Source organism: Dendroctonus ponderosae, unplaced genomic scaffold, assembly GCF_020466585.1.
Source record: "Dendroctonus ponderosae isolate FM_Combo_2020 unplaced genomic scaffold, Dpon_F_20191213v2 Dpon_F_20191213_2, whole genome shotgun sequence".
NCBI lineage: Eukaryota > Metazoa > Arthropoda > Insecta > Coleoptera > Curculionidae > Dendroctonus > Dendroctonus ponderosae.
The window spans coordinates 1,835,676-1,845,379 of NW_026018165.1; the positions used below are offsets into that span (position 1 = coordinate 1,835,676).

At 32.7% G+C, this 9,704-nt stretch overlaps 1 long non-coding RNA gene across 1 annotated transcript; it reads left to right on the forward strand.

Annotated features, from left to right (window-relative positions):
- Positions 1-6,081: 6,081 nt before the first annotated feature.
- LOC125503508 lies at positions 6,082-6,612 on the forward strand. Its single transcript, XR_007280927.1, has 2 exons — positions 6,082-6,366; positions 6,436-6,612. It is a non-coding gene; the product is annotated as an uncharacterized LOC125503508 (long non-coding RNA).
- Positions 6,613-9,704: the final 3,092 nt, after the last annotated feature.

The following is a 9,704-nucleotide window of genomic DNA, read 5'->3' on the forward strand; positions in this document are numbered from 1 at the left end:
TGTTTCAAGTCATACACTTTCCTTCTGTAAAAAATTGCAGCTTTGCAAGAGTCTAGATTGTACTGGGTCTAGATAAGAGGTAGAAAGCAGATAAATCTCTGGGTTTCGTTTCTTGGAGCTCACCTTAAACATCTGCCCTGCCGGATTGAAAATGGTTTCCGGTGGCAAGCACCAGATGCCGATCAGGCACGTGCCGCTCCTTCGGATGTGGCGGGAATTATGCTTTGTTTGTTAGCCCAGATGTCATTATGTTGATAGACACAATCCATTAACGCGGAAACATGAGTTCTTCTTGTTATGTGTGGACGATAGTGGCCATTTTTGGGACTTTCACAAGTCAAATAACCTACTTAGCTTAGAAACAATTTGGAAAGGCAACAGACGCGTTATAAAACACCTTTGCGTCCAGATTTTTTGTTGTTTTTGTGTGAAAATTGTAGCTGACATTAAGCCTGATGAGATTTTCCTTACTGAATTTTTCATCAGCTCCTTCGCAGTTTTTTTGTATACAAAAGCGATGAAAACCAAAATAGTCTTCAAATACCACTATTTGATTCCATTCAAAATTAAAAACTTTTGTTAAGTTTCAATAGCATTTTTTCTGAGGTATATATTTCATCACCAATGATGAAAATATGTGGTTTGGACAATTGCCAAGAATGTTGAGAATTTCGTCCTTCTCCTTTGTGCTTTCCGCTTTATAGTTACGTCATCGGGGGTATGTAAACCCTTATTCCTAGAAATCGGTCTTTATTGTGCTCAAAGTTGAATGCGCGACTTGGATCGAAAATGATTTAGCTGCCGATGGGAAATTTTGAGAGCAAACATTTTGTGTAATTGCTTATTTGCAGTGCAGTCCAATAAAAATAAGAATGGACAAAAAACCAGTGAAGAAAACATCTTTTAAACGCAATAAAATATAATTTATATGTATAAGTAATGTGATTATAAAAGATAGCGTTTTATTCGCAAGTTCGATCGCGAATAACACATTACTGTGTGATTTTTGTTCAAATGTGACTTAAACCATTGTTTATTATTATATACTTAATTCTAATAATTAGGATTGTCTTTAAAGTCATATTTCCAAAATCTGAAGCAATTCAATTAATTTCTTAGTATATGAGTAATTAGTATTCCAATGAAATAGTCGCTGCTAAAATGTTCATGCCATAATTTTCAACTAATTTGGGCACGAAATTTATGGACCTCTCCAATGCCAAATCCCTTAAAGGCGATATGTTAGGTACTAAATGACATAGAATAATGACTAAAAAACAATTTTCTTAATTAAAATCAGTATAAATTGGTAACAAAAATTTTCTATTGCCAATAGGATTCTAAGCAGTTTGATGTTAAATTTCTAATGTGCTTTTACTCAATTATTTTGCAATTATTTCATTTGACAAAATATAAATTAATTAGTGTAAATAATTTATTGACTAAAGATTAATTTGTTTATAATTACTTCCATCATTTACCTCCTAACAGATAAAGGGATCCTTTATATTTAGAGTTCTGGTTTTGAATCTCATTTTCATCTACAAATTTACATTTTTTAGCTCAACTTCTTTTTTGTTTTAAAATTTAAAATCTAAAAATGGAATTTCTGGACACATTTGAATGTTTACTAACTCTTTTTTGGGTGTTAGACAGTGCACTGAAAAAAATTAAACATTTAGTTAATTGGTTTAATTCAAATACTAATGTGAATATAGATATTTGTGCCATTTTAAACCGAACAAAATACCAAAAACATTTTTTCTTACATGTTTTTTTCTCTAACAAAATTCTCCTGCTTAGGCCGGTCCGATATTAACAAGTCTACTTAATACTCATTAAATTTAATTTTGCATTCCCGCTTATTATTTATTCAACGATTTTTGGTTACTCATCAGTGTAATTAACTTGTGGCGTCAATTAGTTTGATTGGTGTTTGGAATTGCTCCAAGTCAAAGAGCCAATTTAGCTAGTCTAGACCTTAGGAGTTCAACATCTTCGGTATTCATCAAGTTAATAATAGTTCGCATAAATTTACAAAAAAATTTGAAATTGTTCTAGACTAAATGAAATAGTTCTAGAACAGTTCTAGAAACGCTTTTAATATTGAATTTTTGTTGTTGCAACAAGTTGCAATCACTTTACTGGCGCCACATTTGGAGGACTCGGATCATCTCTAAAATAAAGGTTTTTTCATTCCAAAACTGAGATAATATTAGAAATTTTACTGAAAACAAATCTTTAACATTATCTATTCCACTGTTTTGCCTCCTTTCTCGTTTTTTTCTAAATGTTACTTGCCAATATGAAAAGTGGAGATTGTAATTTGAAATTTTTATCAAAATATAGACAACGCCGTTATAGAAGGTGAAAAAAATGTATGCTGTGAACTGTGAACAAAAAATCCGTTTTACAAACATATTGTGCTCAGATTATGAACAAAACATATCGTCCTAAATGTTTACATGTAACTGGTTCCAGCATGTTTCCTTTTCTCACCTGAAGACGAAATCTTGTGATCTCTGACTCAAACAGAGTCGGAGAAAACGGCGCCTTAATTTTTATCCTACATTCTTCTTTATCCGAACTCAGTTCTTAACCATCCACCATCATTGAAAGGATTCAAAATAATAGTGTGTAATATCGGCCAAGGGACGATTCTCACGAAAAATGTTCCCATGGCCTTTATCCGGCTCAGTTAAACGCTAAGGGGCAGGTAAAATGCCGAGGGTTTAAGTTCATACTTCTGGGCCACTTGTAGTTCTTACGCACCTTCAAGAAAAAAAACCCAACGTGTAAAAAAAGCATTGATGTTTACAGAAATAAACGCTTTTTTCAATTGGCTTAAGGAGACTTTAATAGTTGTGATTGTCCTGTTATTGCGTTCTATCATACCCCATTGATTTAGAGATTGTTATTTAATTTTGCACTGATTTTGGTGCATAAAATATTAATTTTGCCTTTACTGAAATTGATGTGGTTTCCTATTTGTGATTCTCAATTTTTCGTGCCCTTAAACTTTTGAAGATAATTAACTGTTTTATTGCTGCTTTTCCAATGCTGAAAAGTAAAATAAATACACAATCTTTTTGATCGCAGTGTATTATTCCAAGAAAATCTTTCTGTTCCAGTTACTGTCCGCATAAAATATGTTTAGACTCCGCACTGAATTGAATATTTTGAAACAGTTTTGCATTTTAAAGCGTGATTAATCCGTGGCTTGTCTACAAATATGTCTGTAATAATACGGGTTATTTTACTTCTCTTTTTATCTGTAGGAAAGTCAGACCGCTAATTAACATTCAGCACCTTGCGGCGCAGGTGATACACTTTAAATATATAATCGGAAAGTAAAACATCTGCCTCAAATTATGTAAAGATTTGATGGTTTGACTGAACTGGTTAAAATACGATTCGTTAATATGCAATACTCCGATTTATTGAACTGAAAAGTTTGCTAAACCATAGATATTTCTTGATTGTTTTATACTAATTGCTTTTTTATTATTTACATTTTTTCAACGTTTATGTTATTATGCCATATAAAATTATTATTTATAATTCTTAGTTAAACATTTATCACGACTTTGTAAGACATAATTTGCAAAAAATACGTAAAGTTTCAAGAAACACCCTTACAAATCTCGAAGCAAAAATAATTTGTTGGGTAAAGACTAGTTTTTTCGTTCATCTTAAAATCTACACAGATGTTTTTAACATTTTTGTAGTTATTTCTTATATTGTAAAAGTTTTCACTGATACCCTGACTAAAGTTCGTTTTTTTTAGAAACTCCGCGTAAGACCACAGTTATCGGCTAGTAAACCTTATTCGCAAATCTCGATTCGTCTTTTTCGTTGTATAAATAAGATGAAGGGATGATATGAACAACTATGAACAGATTATATCGTAGTGGAAAACTTCTTCGGCTGGTTTTTTTATGGTAATGGTACTTTCAATATAAAAAATTTTCGTAACTTAAAGCAAAGATCGTTATTTTTCTTTCCGAACTGTTAAGTATTCCAATAGGCTACAAATCAAAGATGGGACCATACAAAAATGAACTAAAAATGTCATTATTTTTCTCGTGAGCCCCCCTTAACACGTTCACTGTCCTACGACCCACCTATGGGTCGTAAATATGTGTTCTCTTATGATAAAATATTAAGATGGACGTATGAGTATACTGTTGTATTTGTTAAAAGGACTCAGAAAAAAAAAAATCAAATTTTTGGTAAAAAAAGCATTCTAATATTCAGTTTATTACCTGAGATACTGCTTATACAAAATTAGCATTCAAAATAAAAATATTTTTTTGTAACGCAATAAACTTATTAAAATTTAAAGCCCAAAATTAACAAGAGAAGAAGGTCAATTATTTTTACCAATTAATAAATCAAAATCAATGATTTTCTGCGAAACAAGGAATACAATTTGCTTGAGTGCACTAACGACAAAAAGATTAAACTTTTTTAGTTTTTCTACAAGCTTTTCTCGAACTTAAACGATTTCTTAGCTTTGTGTAGCATCCATGACAGCATTTCCTATATATTCTATAACCTTCATGTCTAGGTAGTTCCTCTAGCTTGTGAATTCCTTCCTGCTTTTTTGTTCTTCATTTTTTTTTAATTCTTCATCTTTTCATTTGTTCTAAGCAGGCTGCGAATAAGAGATTCCCTAATTTTTAATGTGGATAGCTGATCTTTTTCTGGACACATATAATTTCCAATACATACGTATTGATAACAAGTGTCCCACAAATTATTTCAATAGCCACTTTTTTATACCATACCCAAGATTTTCGGAGACAAGTGTAATAACTAGATGGTTGGTCAGAGCTTTCTACATCCTGCTTTCCTTTATTGTAGTCCAATATTGCTAGTGGCTTCACTTTGTCTTCTCCATTTCTTTTTTTCCCATACACTTTCATTTGATCATCGTGGCCAGTGGAAAGAATATGGACATCACGTTAATCACGCCACTTAAGAAAAGTAATAAACATATGTTGTGGTGCAATTATCTGGCCCGTTTGTAATTTGTAGTCAACTACATTCTTACGAAGATCCAATCTATTTTTTCTTATGGAACCTAATAAATTGGTTTTTATTTCAAACAGGTATCTGGCTAGTGGAATACTCGTATAATATTTGTCTGTTATAACCAATCTTCCAGCATTTAATAGAACTTCAATCAGTTCGATTACGGTATTGCCAGGAAGATCTAACCCTTCGCGTTTTTCATTTTGTCCATGATATATTTTTAAGTCTCAAGTGTATCCAAATGATGAACACTTTGAAAACTTTTATATCATATCTATGAGCTTTTGATGGATTATACTGCCGAAACTTAAGACGACCTCTAAAAGGAATCATAGTTTCATCCACTTCAACAACTTTATCACCAAGAGAATACAAACTTTTCATGTTATTCCTAATAGGACTCCAATAAGGGTGCAATTTTTGGCAGGCGGTTTCCTGATGGAACAGTTTTGTCTTCGAAATGCCAACATTTTAACAATAATGTAAAACGGTAGTATTTTATGGGAATGCAGTAAAAAAGTTCATGGTAATAGAGGGGGTTCTTTTTCCAATATTGTTATAATGTTGGGAAGTTTAACACAAAATAAATATTACAAAAAAATACCTAGGTATTTGAAAATTTTACTTAAAAGTTAAACCTTCATAACGCAAACGGAACAAGTTAGTCCGAATTTCAAAGAAAACAGAAACAAAGTCAAAGAAATTTGAACTACTTGCACATAGAAATTATAGTTATGAAGGTTCATTTTATAAACGTTTAGTTGTACTTACCAAGAAATGTTTCAATTTCTTCTCTGTTTGTATCGTACCACCTGGAAATTCTTGCTTACCGGACTAAACGTTTTTGGCATCTAAGTTCTACAGCATAGTTATTTGTTTGTTCAACTATTAGGTCAATAATATCATCAGTCATAAACAACATAAAATATATATATCGGTTCCATATTATGAGTGACTAAATTGGTAGGTATATGTGCCCCACTAAAAGCAGATCTTGAGAAAGGCAGTACGGGTGATCTCCAAAAATCCAGGTCATTCCCCTCTGCTCCACTGTCCGGATCTACTTCACTACTGTCAGCATACACTAAAATGCAAAACTGACCTCGTTCTGCGCATGCTCCAACGATTATGAGAAACGATAGATTGCCAATACGACTTAACCTTAAGATTGACCACATTGTTGACAATTGTTGATCTGAATCTGAACTGTATATATAAATAATCTTTATTTACAGAAAAAGGCTATCGACCCAATCGGTCTTTCTGCCCTCTGAAGTATTAAACATGTTTAGGAGGTTCAAAATTCAAGTATACTCTGGAGTCTGAAAGGTATATAATATAGTGGTTCTAGAGTTATACGGCAGCTGTTTATCTTTTGAGTTGCCATTTATTTTGCAGGACGAAATTTTAATACTCTCTTTGCGACCAAACTGATTCAACTGTGTCGGGTAGAAGGTAGAAGTGGCGATATCATAAATTGTCACCCAGATGCAAAGCAAGAAATAAACAACCATTCAATGTTGTTCCATTGAAGTTGCAATCAACATCTTAATAATGTTCATGTCTTATTTACTACAGAATTGCTGTGGGGACCTTGTATCTATGTAACGTATGTCCTACGAATGTAAGAGAACTTCATTTTCTTTCCTATTTAAAATTTTTAATGCTTTCCTTTTTTGGCTTTCTGATAATTTAGGATTTGTTAGGACATGTAGAGTGCGTAATGTATGTCCTATTTGGTGATGTACACAATAAACCTTTTTGAGTTGGAGTTGTTTATTATTTCTCTATGTGTTACTAAGTTTAATTTTTTAACAGTTACCGAACATAAAGTTGAAGTTTTGTTTATAGGAGTTTATGCTCTGCACTTAAAGTGGAATTTAAAAAAGTTGTAAGAAATTGTAATTGTTGTAAATAAAAATAATAAAATAAAAATAGTGTAATGAAAATAATAGGTATGCTTTTATGCTGAGAGCCATCTATTTAATCATTAAATTACAAATTACCTGAAAACCGTGAATAACAAAAGTTTAAAAAATACGGAAACTAATCCGCAGTGGTTAGAAAAGGAATACAGGTACAGATACCCAAAAAGGGAAGCGGCGTGTAGGTAATCAGAGTAAATAGTAAGTAAACATCTCCCTTTCAGATCGACAATGTAGTGAATCTTAGGTTAGGTCCTCATAAACGTTGGAGCATGCGCAGCAAGAGGTTAGTTTTACATTTTGATGTATGCTACTACTGTCTTGGTCACTTTCATCTTGACTGGCACTATTCATTATGTCATCAAAACTTGAATCCTCATCTTCGTAGTCACTATGGTAAGTCGGGTCCAGAACACTGTCGCCGAAATGAAAGTCACTATTGGAACTTAATTCTGATATATTTTCCGCTAGATCTAATAACTCTTTGTCGGCCAGTTTACGTTTTCGTCCGGCCATTGTTATATTCATAAAAATACACGCTTAATTTAAATAAATAAACACTAGCTTTTAGGAGTATGGAAAGACAATTTCCTAATTTACCACATGTTACTCTGCAAACTAAAACAAATATCAGGTGATTACAAAGTGTTGCCATATTGTTAAAAATGTACGACCCACATGAGGGTCGTAGGACATAGTACGTATGATAAAATTGTCACAACGTCCTACGATCCATATATGGGGCAGTTAAATGGGGACATATGAAAATTGGCGGGAAAACACTGTTAGGACAGTGAACGTGTTAAATCGAACTACTCTAATTTTGAATCACCTTGTATATTAAGTAATAGGGACAGATGTGTAAAAAATAAATAAATAAATAATAAATAAATAAATAAATAAAACAACTGCAAACAAACCGATTTATTTAATAAGTTAAGTGTTTCATTCAGTTTTTGCCATTTGTGCTTCGTACATATGCTTTATTAGCACTTGCCATCAAAAAAATTAAAATTCATTAAAAATTATCTTTCCATTTTTTATAGTGCAGTTCGTCATAGAACCAGATAGAGCAGCTTGGATTAAATATGGAGACATTGTCCGCTTTTACATTATTATGCAAATTTCATTCCAAATGCGGCTCAGCTAAATTAGTTTTTTCTATATGGATGTACCTATTTTGTATGTATGTATGTGTCTATAGGCTCAAATAATCCGTAGCCGACAATACGCCGCAAGTGTTTTTATTAAAGCGTATGTTTATATATTGCGTTTCGGTTTCAATATGCATAATTGTTGTAATTGCATAAAGACGGTTTTGCTGGATTTAGTATCGTAAACATAGATCAAAACTCAGTTTTTTCAGAAAGTTACTTTATAACGCAAGATTTAACACTTTAGGGTTCCACAATCTTAGAAATTTGGTATTGCCTTGCTTAAAAATTGTAGTAATAAAAGAATGTTACTAAGAAATTTATAATTAGCTGAGTTGCTTTGCTGACTACTGCGCTCTCGCTAAACAATGATTGAACTTGTAGATAATTGCATATATTTTATAAGGGCGGATCCAGCTTTAAAGTTCAGGGGGAAGTCATGCAGTAGAGATGCAGTTAGGACAGGCTTTAATTCAATTACAATAATAATTGTAATTAAAAAAGTATTTTATTGTTATATGTAGTAGTAACTTTAATTAAATCACAAAATCAATTTTCTTATATTGCCTTCTCACAGAACGAATTATGACTTCCTCCACTTCAATCGGTATGGTTTTGTGGAGTTGGAAAAGTGCTAGTTGAGTTAAGCGCTCTGCTGCCATTGAAACTCTCTAAAAATTCGGTAAAAATCTGATCGAAAAACTCGTTCAAAAATAAAGCGACTTATTCCACGTCTCTTTTGCCCGGTTTCTGGTAGATTCCCCTTATTGGTTCGATAACTATCGGTCCGCTAAAGTTGTAGGTTCTATAACTTATGGTAGGTATCTCAACGCGTCTTTACGTCAAAGCTCGTGGTCCATAGCTATCGAGTCGATAAAGTAGGTAAAGCTTTGTGGGAAAAGCCATATAACGAAGAAGAAGAGACGGGTTAGAGTCACTTGCTTTGCCTCGTGTTATCAGTCTGTGGTGTTATCCATTTGCTTAAATGCAAAACATTTTTTATTATGTAATACATAGATCGATATAAAATATATTACAGCCAACTCTAACAAACCAAATTAAAAGATTTACAAGTTAAGTAAAAAATCTTATTACTGCTCTTCGGACTGCAGAACTACCTTCATTTTCTTCTTCAAAAATGTCATTTACTTCCGCGTTGCAGTTTATTTCTTCAAAGTCTTCAACATCATTCCTCCTAATGGCTATGTTGTGAAGCACTGCAGTAGCTACTAATATCGGTAATGTCAGTTCTTCAATGTCAGTCTCAAACCCCTTGCAAGGCATGAAAACCGTCTCTTCCAGACACCAAACGTTCGTTCAACCGTATTTCTAGTTGCTATATGCAGTGTTGTATTGAATTTTTTGTGGTAACATAGGATTTAAGAGGGGAGTTAATAAATAATCCGTGTAGGGATAAGCACTATCACCTAGTATATACGAATTTTTAAACATTCCTTGCTCCAATTGGGCAGAAATGAATGATGCATTAAAGATTGTACTGTCATTTGTAGAACCAGGCCATCGTGAAACAATGTTTCGTATACATAATTTTGCATCACAAATGACCTGTACATTGACAGAAAAATAT